Source organism: Symphalangus syndactylus, chromosome 10, assembly GCF_028878055.3.
Source record: "Symphalangus syndactylus isolate Jambi chromosome 10, NHGRI_mSymSyn1-v2.1_pri, whole genome shotgun sequence".
Lineage (NCBI taxonomy): Eukaryota > Metazoa > Chordata > Mammalia > Primates > Hylobatidae > Symphalangus > Symphalangus syndactylus.
This window is the reverse complement of record NC_072432.2, coordinates 88,311,219-88,330,962: the sequence shown is the minus strand read 5'-3', so window position 1 is coordinate 88,330,962 and position 19,744 is coordinate 88,311,219. Positions and strand designations below refer to the sequence as shown.

Genomic DNA, 19,744 nt, shown 5'->3' with positions numbered 1-19,744 from the left:
CATACCATGTGCCAGGCTGTGTTAGCAATGTGTGAAGTGCATGCTCCCCGTTTGTACAAACAAGAAGTTTATAAGCTTGCTGTGATTGTTTCCTTTTACAGGCGAGAACACTGAGGTTTGGAGAGGTTGTTACATCCTTGTTCCCTCTTGTGATTGGTGGTAGGAAAATATTAAGTAGAGAAGAGGCACAGTAAAGTGCCAAGAGCTCTGGCACTCATTACCTAGATCCTGCGAGGGTGGAGTGAGCGGTTGAAATGCTCATGCCTGCTTTACAGATGGACAGACTGAGGATCGGAAAGACTGAGGTGGCCTGGGGGCTGTCAGGGAGGCAGCGCCTCCCCGCTCCTGGCAGCAGGTCCCTGTGGGCTGAAACACGAGCCTCCACCTGCCGCTGATTGACTTCTCGTTTTTTCAGTGGGCCCAACATGCTGTAAATTGAGTTCCCTCCGCTTTTGGAGTCAGAAACTTCACTGAGCGCGGCACTGTTGCGGGGCAGGAGAAAGGTAAGACTTGGCACAGACGCGGGCCACGGAGCTCGCGAGTCACCACGACAGCTTTCGGGTCTCGCCGCCCGGCGCTGGGGAGCAGCCAGCCGGCGTCTCGCGGCGGGTCCCGGCCCTCAGCCCCCGGCCCCTCCCGGCGGCTTAGCGGGGGCGTAGTGGAGGCGGGTCCGGGGACGCTCCCTGGCGCTCCCGCGCGGCGCCCCCTGCCGGCGCCCCGCTCCCTCTTGCCCCTGATCCGCTCCCGGCGGCGCGGGGACGCGAGTCTGAGAGCCTGCGGGCTGGCGGCGCGCTGCGGGCGAGCGGGCGAGCGGGCGCGCCCTGCAGGGGTAGGTGGGCCGCGGGGGCGCGGGCGGGCGGGCGCAAAGCGCGGGGGCGGGGGCAGGGGCGGCGGTGGCGGCGGCGGCGCGTGCGGGCGAGGGCCGGCCCGGGCAGGGGGCGCGCGCGGTGGGGTCGGCGCGGGGGCGGGGCGGGCGGGGGGCCCGGCGGGAGGGGCGCGCACGCGGTGGCGCGCGGCGGGCGCGAGTTATCAATTATGCAAGGACTCGGGCGGTGCGGGGGGCGGGCGCGGGGAGCGCTCCAAGATGGCGCCCACCGCAGTCCCGCCCGCCGCAGCCTCGGCGCCTTTGCAGTCCGGCCGCGCCTCCCGGGCCCCGCGTTAGGGCCGCCGCTGCCTCCCTCGCCGCCTCCGCTGCCGTAAGTCGCCCCAGAGCCCCCGCCCCGGCGCTGCTTCCTGCCCTCCGGGTTTCCCCTCTCGCCTCGGGACCCTCGAGCGGGGCTCGCCCATCTCCAGTCAGGGGCTTTGCCGCAGAGTGCGCGGCGGGGCTCGAGGGGCGGTGGAGCTGGGGTTCTGCTCTCCTTATTTTGGACAGGTGTTTGGAACTCTTGCTTCCTTCTACTGTGTGTACCGGGGGTCTCTTAAGAGAACTGAGGACCACCAGCCCCCACCCCGGACACCCTGCTTTCTCCGTCTCGGCTACAGTGAGGGACACGGCCCGTCCTTGGTGCCCCTTCCGCGGTGCAGCCCCCCACCCCTCCCTCGGTGCCGGGCAGAGTTGGGGCCCCTGGCCGGCTTGCACTGGGAAGGGCAGCGCTGTCGGGATCTTCCTACAGCAGACCCTCAGCCCTCCCCCTCCCCCATGTCTTACTGCATCCTTCTCCCTCAGCCGGCTTCACATTGCTAAAAACTGCAGAAGCCAAGGGCTCCTGGGTTCTTCCCGCAGCCAGCACTCCCGACTCCCTCTGTCCTTTACTCGGATGCGTTCGTCCCCCTCCCAACAGGGTGCTCTGGGGTTGTGATGGGGGCTCCCGGGACCTTCCTCGGCAGGCTAGGATTCCTGCATTTGGAAGCACATCACTTTGAGAATATCCCCTTCCCCCATCCCACCCCCACCCCCACCCCTACGCCACCCAATGCAGAGCTTGTTCCTCTCCTCTCCCTCCCCCACCTTACCATCAGCTGCAGCACCCTTGGCTTCTTGTTAGCGTTGGGGTACAGGACTGTTTGCCCAGCTCCGTGGGCTTGGACCCTCCTCTCTGGTTCTTACTTGGTACCTTGGGGCACCGCAAAGCCTCTGCAGTTTCTCCTGAGAGCTCAGCTCCATCCCGTCCATTGCCAGCAACAACCACCGGTGGAGACTTGGCTAACTTTCCCGGGGTTAGCCAGGACCGTCAGACCCTTTCAGGGGCCCCAGCTTCGAGTTGGGATGGAATGGGAACCATTTTTCAGCCCGATAAATAGGATTCTTCAAACCATGCATTCCATCCGACTACTCCACCCTATGCCCTCTTCCTCGCTTACACTGCAGTTTTTGAAGCAAGGGGGAATACATTTTATGTCCGGAGATTCCAAGATTCCGCATCAGCGTTCATAATAAATGGATGTCATCTGTTTGGGGGGAGGGTAGAGGAAACTTTGGATTGCATCTGGCTAAAGTCAGGGGGAGGGAGAAATAATTAGCATGGAGCAAGCTCTGCCACACAAGGAAAACTGCTTTTCATGCACAGTGGGCACCAGAGAGTCAGGGATGGAAGCAGGAAGTGTGGGTGGGGGCCTTGGGGGTAAAGGGGGAGAGTGCTTTTTGTAACTGTTTTCTCAAGTTTGAACCTGGAGAACCTTTAGAGAGAGGTAGCAGTGTGTTAAGGCTGGGGGATGTCTTAGCTTTCCAGTGGAGATTTCGGGTGTGGTAGGTTTTTCACTGTCTCAAAATCCCTCTGCACTTCTCTTTTCTCCACGTGCATTAGAAGATGTGGAGCGGGGGGATGTTGTGCTTTTCTTCTTTTCTCAAAAAAAATTTTTTTTTGATTTGTAATGCAAATGGCTGGATAACATTACTACACGGTACTATCCTGGTAGGAATCTTGGGGGAATCAGACTTAAAATGCTGAAAGCTTTGTAGCACATTACATGTAACCTGGTTCTTGAAATACTGCAGCATTTTTCTTTGGAGCTCATGACCCATAAGGCCTTCATTTCTCCCTGAAAGAGGATTTGGTTGCTGGTTGGTGGGGTGGTGGTTGTGGGTAGTGATCCTTTGGTGTTCAGCACACATTCCCTGTCCTAGAAATTGAGGTCCTCCCTGGAGAGGGCTGCAAGCATGTTCCGTGTTCTCTGAACATCTGATTCAGGGTGTATGTAAATGTGTTGTGTTTCTGAGTAGAGCTGGTGGTGGGTATTGCAAAGCAGTTCATAATGGTGCAGGTCAGTTACTGGTTTCTTGGCTTCGGTTTGAGCAGCTTTGGTTTTCATTTGGGGTTTTGTCAACTTTTATCAAAATCCTTGGAGGGTTTTGTTTTAAATTAATAAAGGATAATCAAGCGGAATACAGCATCCTTAAAAACAACCATACGGTTGCTGTTGCTTTCCTTGTAGGACCCTTAACAAATTTTTCTCCTGGCCCAGCTTTGGGTTGCCTGTGTTTAGGCTTGTACTCAGGTTTCTTGTTGTGGTGCTGAAAGGACAGTTCCCCGACCAGTCCTGTGGCAAAGTGCACACACGCTGGACATGATTGGATTTTTCTTTGCTTTTTATTATCAGCAGGCTTTCTCTTGGATGTGTATGTACGTGCGCAGCTGGGTTTGTACTTGAGGTTGAGGCCTAGTTATCATATTTTATTACTCCCACATAACTCTTCATTTTGGCTGTCCCTCATGGAGACAATGTTTTACAGGCTCCAACAGATCCATATGTAAGCCATAAGTGACATTTTGCTGACTGCATTATTTCAGCACACTTCAGTCATTTCAAATAGCAAGCAACTGTTAATACTCTTGGTCTCCACAAGAAGTAATTCGATAGCTGGCTAAATTAAACTGGATCAGAAGAGCGTCTTCTGTGGGTTGATTTGAATAGCGAACTGGGAAAGGCACTTGACACAGCAGAGGTCAGTATTACTAAAGTAGATTTGTCCAAAAAAACTATTTTAAAATCACAAAATAGGAAGGAGGCCATAAAATTCCCATGGTACCACCTCCCACCCAATACAGGAATCTCCTTTATGGGAGATCTCTGCTTTGAATACACCCGTTGGTAGGGAACTTACTGCCACATAACGTAGCTCATTCCATTTGGATTCCACTGTGATCAAAGTATTTTAATCTTATTGAAAAGGTAATATACATAAAGTTGAAAGACATATAAACTGGGGCTATATCGGGGTAAATGCCATTCTTGTGCTTGCTTCCAAGAAAAGATTGAGAATCATTGTTCTGTAGAGAATATACAAGAAACTTGCACTTAGTTGAAAAGAATGCAAAAATAGAGACATGTCTACCTAAAGCAAGAAAAACATTCTGTGAATGGAAAGAAAAATAATTATCTTTAATGTGCTGGTATTATGTAACAAATTGTTCTAGAAGGCACATGCTTGAATTAATGAATATTCAATTCCTATGGATTATATCTAAGGACAATAAAGCTGTACTATATAGAAAGTGTTAAAAATCCAAAGTTTATCCAGAGTGAGATCAGTTACCATAATTATAAAATACATACTTATTGCAGAAAAATTTTAATATATTTAAAAACAGAGGGAAAAAGTCATCCTTAGTTTTACTATCCTTACCATCTTTGCTTCTACCATAAGCAAAACAATTATCTGTGTTTTATTATGTTTTTCCAGTCTTTTTTTTTCCCATAGAGAGGGAAAGAAGCACTTGTAAAGTTATCCAGAATGACAGTATTTTAAAACTGAGCCCTTTAACCTCTTAATTTTATAGTTCACCAGCTAGTCATTTAGGGACTTAAACAGATTGTTGTATTTCAACTTACCTTTTTCTTAATCCTTTAGAAATGTTCCAAAAAAAACTTTAATGTGAAAGAATTCACTCATAGAATTGGACTTCCATAAAGTCTCTTTGTTTATATTTAGCACATTAACTGAGGAATAAATAAACCTTTTCTTAATCAATGAATCAGCAAATAGTCTCACTCTGCACCTACTATATATAAGGCACTGTACTGAACACTAGTACAATGCCTCTCTAAGCTGGCGAGCACCAGCTTGAAAAATAATACTGTGCTCAAAAACTGTGGCTATTAAGGTGTCGAAGGAAACAGAACTTTTACCCTATAAGTTTATTAATTGCTGAAATGTATGGCAGTCTGTTAGGGCCAGCCCAGTGATTTAACCTAAAAAAGAATAGTTTGTGCAAGAATGGGAAGTAAATGCAGTCAAAAGACAAAGGAGAAGGTTTCTGGAAAAATTATCCCTTTGTGAAGTTATGGAGACACAGCCAGGACACATATTTAAGTACTATGTTGGAGATTAAGGTGAAATGAAAACCCAAGAAGGTTGCTATAGTTACACCATTGAGAAGAAAATGTCAGAAGCAGTATGGGCTTTGGAATCAGACAAAACTAGATTCACATCCCGACTCTGCTACGTATTAGCTTTGTGACCTTGGGCAAGTTATTTAATCTATTGGAGCTTCAGTGTTCCTATCCATAAAAGTGGGAATAATAATACCTACGTTGCAGGGTATTTGTGGGGATTAAATGAAATCTCTGTTTCCTTATGGTTTCTGACACATAGTGCTTAATATATATTAGCCTCCTTTCCTCTAGGGATTTAGCAGCTTAATGTGTATTTATGTATGTATTTGACATAGTATATATGTACTGTATTGAATTTCAGTAGTCTGAAAAGCAGACGGTTGCTTTATCTTCAGTCTGGCATAGAGGATGGAACCCGTAGATACCCTAACTTGGATGGACATTGCTAAGAAAAGTTTTACTGTGTAATTGCTCTGCTGGCTTCCACCAACAGTGCAAATGTGGTTACCAAAGTACATCTTGCCTTGTCCATTCCCAAACTACACTAGAATAGGACTCTTTACCCAAAAGGAATGCTTTGGCACTCTCCAGCTGGGCTGTTTTTAGCTGTAGCCTGGGATCTGAAGGTGAAATGGACTCAAAGGCTGAGGCCTGCCTTTATGCTGACTTGAGCTGGATTTTTACATTGTGGTGATTATACATGTTTGGAGTTGGTTTTGTCTTCAGCATCATTTTAGGTTTCCCCACTGTATAGTCTTTGAACTGCTTTATTTGAATGGGTCTCATAGGTGACCTGCCACCTTTGGTAAATGTTACTGTGTGTTTGTCTATTTATCAAAACTTTCAAAATCCTTCTATCAGTCGATTGAGAGGGAGGTAAAGCAAATATCCTACCCACTTTATAGCTGAAGAAACTGAGCATCGAAGAGCTTAATGAAGGAAGTTGTCCAAGCTAAGGACTATCTAACTGGTGTAGTGGAGACTGGTACCTAGGTTGGTCAACTCATGTTTGATGACGTCTTTCTATTAAATGGTGTTATATTCTGATGTTCATATAACCAAGTAATGTGAACAATTTTGGTTTTATTTTAAGATATTATTAACTTAGGTAGCTAAACATATCTTAGTGAGTGGGTATAATGAAAGATTCTGGGATAGACAGAGGGAGGGCAAAAGTGCCTTTGAAGGAAAGCATTTTGGAAGCAGGAAGGATGAGGGGAAATTAACAGAAGATGTATCAATAAGTAGAATATGGATGAAAACAGGAGGCAGCAAAGTAACACACTTGTGTTCCTTCTGCAGCTATCCTAGCTACTTTTAAAAAGGTCATATCTTGGTGTCTGCTTATCTTTCTCCATGTCTCTTGCATGTAAACACATACACTTGGCTATTGATGAAAGCTCTCCCATTGCCAGCCTAGGTTGTAACCAGGACTGTAGGGAATTATGACCATTGTTACCTGGACTTCTTTGCTTATGCAAGGCTGAAACTGGTGTGAGACTCAGAGAACAGAATATGCTGGGGATTGGTGATGGGTACGGGCAGCAAGTTGGGGCCGAAGAAGTTCTGGGAGGACTTTGGGCTAGAAGTAGTACAAAGGTGAGAGAGGGTAATAGTTAAGAGTTTCCTTGGGTATATGGAGATGTGTCATACTGAGGAGAATAGAATGAAATAAAAGCAAGAAGCCTGAGGGTCTAAGAGGTACTTTTAGTTTGGTACTGAAGCTCTCTTGATCCTGGAAGGAGTTGATTGGGGTGGGTTGACTAAAATAGGCGATGGAGAGATTTGGATCACTTTATATTCACTATTGATGGTAGGCATCCTGTATTCACTGGGCGTGTCCCAGGATCTGGAAGTGGAAAGCACTGAACTCCCTCAAAAGGCACATTCACAGGCTCCTTTCATATTCAGCTGATTAGTGTAGTTTTTTGTGCTATAAATTTTGGGTTCCTGGGGAGTAAGAATGCTAGAGAAATAGTGGATGCTTACTTATCCAGGGATGGATCATCAAGCTTGTGAATTACTTTATTTTTCTCCTTTTTCCTCCATTATGAGCACTTAACTGATCATTAGCATTTTTACCAGCATGAACTTGGGAAGGGAGAAAAAGTCAAAATTAAAATGTTACTTTTACTTTTTAGATAATGATTGATAAAGGAAGAGATGGCAACTACTTTGTCAATGAAAAAACACCTCATATTTAATCTATTCTTCTCTCCTTATTTTAATAGTATAGACAGTTGAAGGCTGAGCGTCTACAAGTTTAATGTCCACTGCAAGCTGGTGTAAATAGCATTTTTCTTTCATTTTAGTGAGCAACAACCCTGTAAACAAGTAGGGCTTAATTTATTATATATTTAGCTCCTTGTTTCAGGATTAATTCCTCAATTAAGGATAATACAACAGGCTTTTGTGTTACATTCATTACTGTCTTTTTGTCTTAGCAGGAAGCTGAATGCTTTTAAATGAAAAAAATTGATGCATTATTAAATTGCAGAAAAAAAATCAAGCAGGTTGCAAATGAGACTGATAGAGCATTCTCAGAGGTCAGAATACCCAGAAATCACATTTGCTACAGACATCTCAATTGGATTTCCTATGATTTGGTGAATACTATAAAGAGGCATAATGCCTTGTTTGTAGGAAAGATGTCTTGAAGATAATTAGTCATTTTTTAAGATGAGTATTGTGATAGGGAGGGAAGAAAGTGTTTGGAGTGTGACGAATCATCATAGGGAGAAGGCAAAAGAAGGTGAATGACAGAGTGAAAATGGGCAAGAGGATTTGGATGTGAACTTGGGGAACTGCTCATATTTTAAGAGTAGGTATTCGTTCCCCTCCAACAATTCCTTTGGGTACACCTCTGTGTTACTGAACCAGATCCTCATCTGCTGGACAGGGCACAGAACCTTGGGAAGGTGGTTTTTGTTGTTGTTTAGTTTTATTTTATTCTTAGCTCTGCTAGAACTTTGCTGAAAATTGCTTTCTTTATCTGATCTCTGCATTGAGAAAACTGGGGAATATTTTCTTGCTTTATGGAAAAAAAGTAGTAATATTCTTAAATGTTTCTTTCATTTCCTCTTGATTTTTAGTCATTTAATACAAAAACATTTTCTCAGAAGGCTCTGTTGACAGTTTCTTTTCCATTCTGTCTTGAAATGTTTGTTTGAATATTTAACAGAGGCACAGAATTCAAAAACCAAAAAGTTCGAAGTTAAGTCTTCTTTTACTGTCTCCCAATCATGCAGTATGCACTCCATAATAGCAATTACTGTTACTGATTTCTCTTGTAATGCTTCCTGCATACATACACGCACATATACATATTGTCTCCCCCTGCTCTTCACACAGTTACTTCCATTGTCTTTTAAGGAAGACTTAAAATAATTTGGGGATTTGGATTCTCATTCTAGATCATCTTAGATCAATTAATTACCCCTTTTCCTTAGAAATACATAATCCCTCTGTTTTATTTTTCTTAGTAAAATTTATATTTTAATTTCTTGGCTTATTTAATGTACAAGTTAGTTTGGGCTGAAGCAGCCTTTCCTACTAACCTACATTGCTTTTAGGGTTTTCCTTATAGAATTACCTGTTAAAAATAAAAGTGCAGGGGGAGACATAGCCTTGAGAACTATTGGTTCATTGCTGTCTATGAGTGAACTCTAAATCACCTGTCTTGACCACATCAGTCAACAAATATTTAGCGAGTAGCAACTATGGGATATATAAAAGATAGACCTTATGTTCTAGGAGCTTATTTATTTTGTGAAATAAGTCATAAACACAAAATGTTAAATAAGAAAAGATTTTCATAATGGTTGATGATTAAAAAGTTGGAAAGGATTTATTGCTAAATAAATGGTATAGTTAATAAATTGATTTTTTAGGAAAGAGAGAGCATTTCAAGCTGGTATGATTAGAGACGGGTTGATGGAAGAAGCATGATTTGAGCTGGGCTTTACAGAATGGTTGGGTAGAACAGTGTGAGCCAAAGTGAGAAGGCAAAAATGTACAAAGTGTTTTGGGGGAGCAGTGAGAATCTCCTTGTGGCAGATAAGCCTGCAAAGATAGGATAGAGTTAGCCAAATATTAAGGACTTTTTGAAGTTTCTTTCATGACATGGAGAATGTAGAATTTAGAGAGTATAGAATGACAGATGATCAAAGCTATACTGTAGTGTTTTAGGAATATTGAGCAGCAGCGTCTAATTGGATGGAATAGAGCAAGGAATGGACATCTACTTAGTTGGCTCTTTGATTTGTCCCAGCTGTGTAGTGATGAAGGGTTGGAGTAGTGTAGTGGTGATAAGGATGGGAAGGAAGGAAAGTAAATATAACTGTATATGTGTGTTATCTGAATGTGTGTGTTTAATATTTTTCTAATGTAAGAAATAGTTTATAGGAAGACTCAGTAGAACTCAGTGAATGACTTTACATGGGAGAAAAGGGAGAGGGAATAAAGATTATTTTACTGTTTTAAAGATTAGAGATAATCTCCTATTTTGAAAATCTGGGGAAGTATGTTCTGTAATACATGGTAGTCTGGTCCATAGCATTTTGGTTAACAAGATCTCTTTATTTCTAATTTTCTAATTGTTTCTCTGCAGAGGGTTTTCTTGAGCTTTTAATGTTATTTCTTGTAGGAAAACCTGAATCTTCTGAACTTTATTATCTAAGCTCTCACTGATAAAGATTATTTAATCTTTGTTTTGGGTCTCTACCCTTGTTTTGGAGTTTTACATTCTATCCATTCATAGACACTTAACTTGTCATTTTCCTTGGCATTCTCAACTCACCTTCAGATTGGAGGATAAAGGAACAAGAATTCTATACCTTTTTATAGACTTGGTAAATGACTCTTTCGTCCTTACCGAAACTCAGTAGACTTCATTTTTTGATCATTTGTTTATATTCCATGTGCTTCATGACAGCCATACTATTTGAAATTGCAGGCTGAGTTAAAGGTAGTAACTGAGAGGATTCTAGTAGGTGAAAGCAGAGGGAAAGAAAAGGCCTTATCAGCCAGTGATGTTGCTTTCTGTTTCGGGTACTGAATCTTAGGCTGTGGATGAAAAATGTCAGACTTGACTTGCATGATCTTCTTGGTATAGCTGGGGTACAAGACGGTGGCCAGAGGGCCCTAACGTACAACTTGAGTATACAGTGGTAACTTAGAGCAAAGGCAGAACTCAGGGAGCTTAGATTCTGCTACTGCCCTTTCTCGTCAGAAATGATCATTGAATAAGAAAAAATAAAGGATTATTGGATTATCGGAACATGGACATCAAAATAATAGAATACACCAAGAGAAAAAAAATCAGAAATTTAATGCAATTTAAAAATCTCATTTAATTTGTTAAAATTATTTTTCTTCTCACCACGAAAGTTACTGAGTTCTTGCAAATTCCATTACATTTACCACAGTTTGCACTCAGACATTTGGCGGAAGTCCCCATGGTTTGCTGTGGAACCAGTAGAGCAGGCATAGTTCATGTGCAAGATGTTAATAAATTTAGCACTCTATTTAGGGTATTACCCAAATTACCCTTACAGTAATTCTATTAGGAGATTCTCCTTGCAATCCCATTATAAGTGCATACCTTTCTCCTAGTTTGAATGCTCAAAGTAACAGTAATTAAGAACTGTTATACAACAGTCTCTTGGAAAGGCATTCTTAAGGTAGCCTGGGATGAGGAAAGTCCATAAACACCACTTAACTGAATGATGGCAATCTGTTTTATTAATCTGGATGTTCTCATGCAAGTAATATTTTAGTAGATCTATAGATTTTTCTTATTTCTTAACCATCTTTTTGTTTGTAGTATTTCTTCTTCCTTGTCTCTGGAAATGCAGGAGAGGGTTGTGTGAAACCCAAGAAAGGTTTTACTAAGTGCACAGACTGAATGATTAAGTAGTGTAGTAGGGAAACAAAGTACAGTGATAATATGAATGTTTCACTTACCTAACAAGGCCTTTTTTTTTTTTTTCTGACTCATGCAGGAAACTTCACCCATAAGTGCCCAAGGGGTAGTAAGACTTATTTTGGGATCTTAAGGTAGACTTCTGGCATTAGAAATTGCTCAAAAGCTTTATAGGTCAAAGAAAATAAATTCATCTTTGTGTTATGAGTGGATATCAAAGATTTGCTATTAATTAGATATGAGTGTTTTCCATTTTAATTTTAATTAGATTAAAATTAAAGTCTGACCCTTGGGGGCTGATGTGCTTTGTTCCTAGCCAGTTGCCTTGTCTTTCACCTCGCACTTTTCCACAGGCTGCCTTGCTGGTTCCAGTGGTGAGGCTCAGCAGTCAAATGGGGATGTCACTTCCATGCTGCACTTGGGCGCTACCCTGGAGCCCTACCTTTGCCAAGGGTGGTGCTCAGAGAAAGGGTTTTTTTTTTTTTTTTTAAGAGCAATGCGTTTAATACTCAATGCAATCTGTTACAAAATCTCAAGGAAAAAAACTCATTCCCAGAGAGGAAGGAGTGTGTATGTTTTTTTTCTAGCCAGGATTCTAGAACCATTAGCTCCTTATAGGCATTGCTTCTGTTATATGGATACTGAGTTGTCAGGCCTTTCCAGTTTTTTTGTTTTTTCCTTCCACGGTTTAATCCTAGAACCTAGAAAAAACTCTTATTTGTGGGAATTGAATGCTGACTTTGGGAGTATTAAGAAAAATCCAGTGTGGATCTGTAGAGTTCAGAGTATTGGTGCTCAACACAGGAATGATAAATGTCTGAGATGATGGATATGCTAATTACCCCGATCTGATCACTGTATATGAATTGAAACATCACTGTGTACCCCATAAATATATATAGTTATTATGTGTCAATTAAAAATAAAGCGAAGGTAAAAATTTGAGAAAGTTTGTAACACAAAAGGCCAAACATTGTATGATTCCACTTATGTGAGTTACCTAGAATAGTCAAATTCACAGACAGAAAGTAGAATAGTGGCTATCAAGGGTTGTGAGAAACGGGTAATGGAGAGCTACTGGTTAAGGAGTACAGAGTTTCAGCTTGAGAAAATGAGATTGTTCTGGAGATTTATAGTGATGATGGTTGTACCACAATGCATGTACTTAATGTTACATACTTATATACTTAAAAAATGGTTAAGATGGTAAATTTTATGTATATTTCACCACAATCAATCAATATAAAACAAAAAATAGAGGATGGATGCTAGTCCAGATTTTGGACAAGAGGGTTTGTGGTGTTTTCATGGCCAAAATATAGGGACCAGAAACCCTGCATTCTAGTGTGGCTTTGGGCCAATACACAGTGCCCCTGGGGCAAGCAGGGTACTCTTTCCTAGTTGGAAACCTATTTCTGTTACAGTACTACAGCCAAATAAACCACTACTTCCTTCACAAGAATAAGCTCAATAAAACTAATATTTGAAAAGATTTTGAAGTTCTAGCTCATGAATGGCAAATATTATTTTCCTTTTTTCCTTTCTTCTTTTTTTTTTTTTGAGATGGAGCCTTGCTGTCGCCCAGACTGGAGTGCAGTGGCGCGATCTCGGCTCACTGCAGACTCCGCCCCCCGGGGTTCACGCCATTCTCCTGCCTCAGCCTCCTGAGTAGCTGGGACTACAGGCGCACGCCACCTCGCCTGGCTAATTTTTTTTTTTTTTGTATTTTTAGTAGAGACGGGGTTTCACCGTGTTAGCCAGGATGGTCTCAATCTCCTGACCTCATGATCCGCCTGCCTCGGCCTCCCAAAGTGCTGGGATTACAGGCATGAGCCACCGCGCCCGGCCTTTTTCTTTCTTCTTAATCTACCCAAGATAGTATTTCATTTTTGCCTTTTAACATTTTAAACAGCTTTTGTTTTATTTTTTCTTATTTTAAAAATTTTACAAACAGTAAAATTGAAACAAATCTTGGTGTACAGCTCTGAATTTTTACACATGTATAGATTCATGTAACCATGCCACAATCAGGATACAGAACAGTTCCATTACCCCAAAATACTCCCTCCTGCCATTCCTTTGCAGTCAAACTTTCCCTAATCCCCAGCTCCTGGAAACCTGATTGGTTCTCCATTCCTGTGGTGTTACCTTTTCCAGAATGTCATAAAAGTAGAATCATACTACACTATGTAACCCTTTGAGACTGACATCTTTTGCTGAGCATAATACCTTGGAGATTTAACCATGCTGTTGTATTTTTCAATTGTTCTTTTTTATTGCTGAGTAGTATTGTATATAACTGTTCCAATGCATATAACATTGTATATAACAGTTTGTCAACCTGTTCATCTGTTGAAGAACATTTGGAATATGTCCAGTTTCTGGTGATTATGAATAGTACTTCTGCAAACATTCATGTACACGTTTTTGTGTGACCCTACCTTTATATTTCTCAAAGCTGATCCCTAAGAGTAGGATTGCTGGGTAATATAGTAAGTGTATGTTTATAAGAAACTACCAACTGTTTTTCAGAGTGGTTGTACCATTTCGCATTCCCAACAGCAGTGTATGAGAGTTCAGCAGCGTGTGCGAGTTCAGGTGCTCTGTATCCTCATTGGCACTTGGAATTGTCAGGTTTAAATTTTTTTTTTTTTATCTTAGCCATTCTAATAGGTGTGTAGTGGTATCTCATTGTGGTTTCAGTTTGCATTTCTGTAATGGCTGATGATGTCTAACATCTTTTCATGTGCTCTGTGTATCTTTGTGAAGTGTCTGTTGAAATCTTTTGCCCATTAAAAAAAAATTGGATTGTTTGTATTCTTACTATGAGTTTTGAGATTTTTGTTTTTAAAAATGTTGTTTTTGAGATGTAAATCTTTTATCAGATAACTTACATGGGCATATTTTCTCCCACCATTTAGCTTAGCTTTTCTTAATAGTGTTTTTATAGAGCTAAAGTTTTAAATTTTGATTTAGTCCAATTTGTCAATTTTTTTCATTTATGGATCATGTTTTTGATGTCATATATAAGAACTCTGTCAAATTCAAGATGTTCTTGGTTTTCTGTTAAAAATTTTGTGTAGTTTTACATTTTACCTTTAACTATGATCCATTCAAGTTAATCTGTGTATTAGATATGAGATTTAGGCCTAGGTTTATTTTTATTTTTTTGCTAATAGATGTGCAGTTAACTGAGCACCATTGTTGTTCAAAAGACTCTTTCTCCTGAATTGATTTTGCACTTTTGTCAAAAGTCAATTGCCTATATTTATGTGGGTTTATTTCTGGGCTCTCTCTTCTGTTCCATCAATCTGTGTGTGTGTCTGCCCCTTCCTCAATACTACACGGTCTCTTTTTTTTCCCAGGTTTTTTTTTGTCTTTTGTTTTTTTTAAATGGGTTTTTGTTTTGTTTTGTTTTGTTTTGAGGCGGAGTTTCGCTCTTGTTGCCCAGGCTGGAGTGCATGGCACGATCTCAGCTCACTGTGCCCTCCGCCTCCCAGGTTCAAGCAATTCTTCTGCCTCAGCCTCACAAGTAGCTGGGATTACAGGCATGCGCCACCACGCCTGGCTAATTTTGTATTTTTCTTTTTTAGTAGAGATGGGGTTTCTCCATGTTAGTCAGGCTGGTCTTGAACTCCCGACCTCAGGTGATCCGCTGCCTTGGCCTCCCAAAGTGCTGGGATTACAGGTATGAGCCACTGCTCCAGTTTTTTTTTTTTTTTTTTAGCTTTTATTTTAGGTTTGGGGGTACATGTGCAGGTTTGTCGTATAGATAAATTAGGTATCACCGGGGTTTAGCATACAGATTATTTTGTCACCCAGGTTATAAGCATAGGACCTGATGGGTGTTTTTTTTGATCCTCACCCTCCTCCTAACTTCCACCCTCAAGTAGGCCCAGGTGTCTTTTGTTCCCCGCTTCGTGTCCATATGTACTCAGAGTTTTAAATACGAGTTTTTCATGTTCCTAATTTAGCTATTCTGTTGTCATAGCTTTCTTTTTTTTCCCCATAAGTTATTGGGGTACAGGTGGTATTTGGTTACATGAGTAAGTTCTTTAGTGGTGATATGTGAGATTTTGGTGTACCCATCACCTGAGCAGTACACACTGCACCATATTTGTAGTCTTTTATCCCCCGCCTTCTTCCCCAAAGTCCACCGTATCATTCTTCGGCCTTTTCATCCTCATAGCTTAGCTCCCACATATCAGTGAGAACACATGATGTTTGGTTTTCCATTCCTGAGTTACTTCACTTAGAATAATAGTCTCCAATCTCATCTAGGTCATTGCAAATGCTGTTAATTCATTCCTCTTTATGGCTGAGTAGTCCATCATATATATACCACAGTTTCTTTATCCACTTGGTGATTGATGGGCATTTGGGTTCCACAATTTTGCAGTTGTGAATTGTGCTGCTATAAACATGCGTGTGCAAGTATCTTTTTCATATAATGACTTCTTTTCCTCTGTGTAGATACCCAGTAGTGGGATTGCTGGACCAAATGGTAGTTCTACTTTTAGTTTTTTAAGGAATCTCCACACTTTTCCATAGCGGCTGTACTAGTTTACATTCCCACCAGCAGTGTAGAAGTGTTCCCTGTTCACTGCATCCATGCCAACATCTACTGTTTTTTGATTTTTTGATTATGGCCATTCTTTCAGGAGTAAGGTGGTATCACATCGTGGTTTTGGTTTGCATTTCCCTGATCATTAGTGGTGTTGAGCATTTTTTCATGTATTTGTTGGCCATTTGTATATCTTCTTTTGAGAATTGTCTATTCATGTCCTTAGCCCACTTTTTGATGGGATTGTTTGTTTTCTTACTGATTTGTTTGAGTTCATTGTAGATGCTGGTTATTAGTCCTTTTTCAGATATATAGATTGTCAAGATTTCCTCCTCTGTGGGTTGTCTGTTTACTCTGCTGACTTCCTTGTGCCGTGCAAAAGCTCTTTAGTTTAATTAAGTCCCAACTATTATCTTTGTTTTTATTGCATTTGCTTTTGGGTTCTTGGCCATGAAATCCTCGCCTAAGCCAATGTCGAGAAGGGTTTTTCATTGTTGTCTTCTAGAATTTTTATAGTTTCAGGTTTTAGATTTAAGTCCTTAATCCATCTTGAGTTGATTTTTGTATAAGGTGAGAGACGAGGATCCAATTTCATTCTCCTACATGTGGCTAGCCAATTATCCCAGCACCATTTGTTGAAAAGGGTGTCTGTTCCCCACTTTATGTTTTTGTTTCCTTTGTCGAAGATCAGTTGGCTGTAAGTATTTGAGTTTACTTCTGGGTTCTCTATTCTGTTCCATTGGTCTATGTGCCTATTTTTATACCAGTACCACATTGTTTTGATGACTATGGCCTTATAGTATAGTTTGAAATCAGGTAGTATGATGCCTCCAGATTTGTTCTTTTTGCTTAGTCTTGCTTTGGCTATGTGGGCTCTTTTTTTGTTCCATATGAATTTTAGAATTGTTTTTTCTAATTCTGAGAAGAGTGATGGTGGTATTTTGATGGGGATTGCATTGCATTTGTAGATTGCTTTTGGCCGTGTGGTCATTTTCACAATATTGATTCTACCCATCCATGAGCATAGAATGTGTTTCCATTTATTTGTGTCATCTATGATTTCTTTCAGCAGTTTTGTAGTTTTCTTTGTAGAGGTCTTTTGACTCCTTGGTTAGGTATATTCCTAAGTATTTTATTTTATTTTATTTTATTTTATTTTATTTTATTTTATTTTATTTTGTGGCTATTGTAAAAGGAGTTGAGTTTTTATATTTATTTGTTTGTTTTTTGAGACAGAGTCTTGCTCTGCCGGCCAGGCTGGAGTGCAGTGGCACGATCTCAGCTCACTGCAACCTCTGCCTCCCTGGCTCAAGCAATTCTCCTGCCTCAGCCTCCCAAGTAGCTGGGATTACAGGGGTATGCCACCACACCTGGCTATTTTTGTATTTTCAGTAGAGATGGGGTTTCTCCATGTTGGCCAGGCTGGTCTTGAACTCCTGACCTCAGGTAATCCACCCACCTTGGCCTCCCAAAGTTCTGGGATTACAGGCATGAGCCACTGTGCCTGGCCGGGGTTGAGTTCTTGATTTGATTCTCTGCTTGATTGCTGTTGGTGTATAGAAGAGTTACTGATTTGCATACATTAATCTTGTATCTGGAAACTTTGTTGAATTCTTTTATCATTTCTTGGAGCTTTCTGGAGGAGTCTTTAGGGTTTTCAAGGTAAATGATCATATCGTCAGCAAATAGTGACAGTTTCACTTCCTGTTTACTGATTTGGATGTCCTTTGTTTCTTTCTCTTGTCTGATTGCTGTGGCTAGGACTTCCAGTACTGTGTTGAAGACGAGTGGTGAGAGTAGGCATCCTTGTCTTGTTCCAGTTCTCAGAGGGAATGCTTTCAACTTTTCCCCATTCGGTATTGTGTTGGCTGTCAGTTTGTCATAGATGGCTTTTATTACATTGAGGTATGTCCCTTGTATGCCGATTTTGCTGAGAGGGATCATAAAGCAATGCTGCATTTTGTTGAATGCTTTTTCTGCATCTGTTGAGATGATCATGTGATTTTTGTTTTTAATTCTGTTTATGTGCTGTATCACATTTATTGACTTCCATATGTTAAACCATCCCTGCATCCCTGATATGAAACCCACTTGATCATGGTGGATTATCTTTTTGGTATGTTGTTGGATTTGTTTAGCTAATATTTTGTGAAGGATTTTAGCATCTGTGTTCATCAAGGATATCAGTCTGTAGTTTTCTTTTTTGGTTATGTCTTTTTCTGGTTTTGGTATTAGGGTGATGCTGGCTTCATAGAATGAATTAGAGAGGGTTCCTTCTTTCTGTGTCTTGAGGAATAGTGTCAAAAGGATTGGTACCAATTTTTCTTTTTTTTTTTTTTTTTTTTTGAGATGGAGTCTTGCTCTGTCGCCTAGGCTGGAGTGCAGTGGTGCGATCTCGGCTCACTGCAAGCTCCGCCTCTGGGGTTCACACCATTCTCTTGCCTCAGCCTCCTGAGTAGCTGGGACTACAGGCGCCCGCCACCGCCCCCAGCTAATTTTTTTTGTATTTTTAGTAGAGACGGGGTTTCACTGTGGTCTTGATTTCCTGACCTCGTGATCTGCCCGCCTCGGCCTCCCAAAGTGCTGGGATTACAGGCGTGAGCCACCGTGCCCGGTCTGGTACCAATTTTTCTTTCAATGTCTGGTAGAATTCTGCTGTGAATCCTTCTGGTCCTGGACTTTTTTTTTATTGGTAATTTTTAGATTACTGTTTCAATCTTGCTGCTTATTATTGGTCTGTTCAGGGTATCCTAATTCGTCCTGATTTAAGCTAGGAGGGTTGTATTTTTCCAGCAATTGATCCATCTCTTTTATGTGCGTAGTTTTCTAGTTTATGTGCATAAAAGTGTTCGTAGTAGCTTTGAATGATCTTTTGTATTTCAGTGATATCAGTTGTAATATCTCCTGTTTCGTTTCTTATTGATGTTATTTGGATTTTCTCTCTTTTCTTCTTGGTTAATCTTGCTAAAAGGTCTATCAATTTTATTTATCCTTTGAAATAACCAGCTTTTTGTTTCACTTTTGTATTTTTTTTGTTTCAATTTCATTTAGTTCTGCTCTGATCTTGGTTATTTCCTTTCATCTGCTGTATTTGGGTTTGATTTATTCTTGTTTCTCTAGTTCCTTGAGGTGTGACCTTAGATGTCAGTTTGTGCGCTTTCAGTCTTTTTGATGTAGGCGTTTAGGGCTATGAACTTTCCTCTTAGCACCACCTTTGCTGTATCCCAGAGGTTTTGATAGTTTGTGTCATTACTGTCGTTCAGTTTGAAGAATTTTTAAATTTCCATCTTGATTTTGTTTTTGACTCAATGCTGATTCAGAAGCAGGTTACTTAACTTCCATGTATTTGCATGGTTTTGAAGGTTTCTTTTGGAGTTGATTTCTAGTTTTATTCCACTGTGGTCTGAGAGAGTGCTTGATATAATTTCAGTTTTCTTAAATTTATTGAGGCTCGTTTTATGGCCCATCATGTGGTCTCTCTTGGAGGAAGTTCTATGCATTGTTGAAAAGAACGTGTATTCTGTGGTTGTTGGGTGAAATGTTCTGAATATATCTGTTAAGTCCATTTATTCCAAGGTATAGTTTAAATCTGTTGTTAAATGGATTTGTAGTTTAAATCCCTTGTTAAATGGATTTGTAGTTAAATCCATTGTTTCTTTGTTGACTTTGTGTCTTGATGACCTGTCCAGTGCTGTTAGTATTGAAGTCCCCCACTATTATTGTGTTGCTATCTCATTTATTAGGTCTATTAGTAATTGTTTTATAAATTTGGGAGCTCCAGTGGTTAGGTGCATATATGTTTAGGATTGTGATAGTTTCCTGTTGGACAAGGCCTTTTACCATTGTATAATATCCCTCTTTGTCTCTTTTAAAATGCTGTTGCTTTAAAGTTTGTTTTGTCTGATATAAGAATAGCTACCCCTAGGCTGGGGGCAGTGGCTCACGCCTGTCATCCCAGCACTTTGGGAGGCAGAGGCAGGCAG

The 19,744-nt window shown here is 41.1% G+C and overlaps 1 protein-coding gene across 4 annotated transcripts in view; it reads left to right on the top strand.

Moving 5' to 3' along the window:
- Nucleotides 1–1,039: 1,039 nt before the first annotated feature.
- The window catches only part of SCN8A (sodium voltage-gated channel alpha subunit 8), a 236,825-nt gene continuing 218,120 nt past the window's right edge, over nucleotides 1,040–19,744 (top strand). For all 4 annotated transcript variants that reach the window (XM_055294788.2, XM_055294786.2, XM_055294789.2 and 1 more), the window contains exon 1: nucleotides 1,040–1,196. The gene's annotated coding sequence lies outside the window, so the exon portion shown is untranslated. The remainder of the gene's footprint in view (nucleotides 1,197–19,744) is intronic.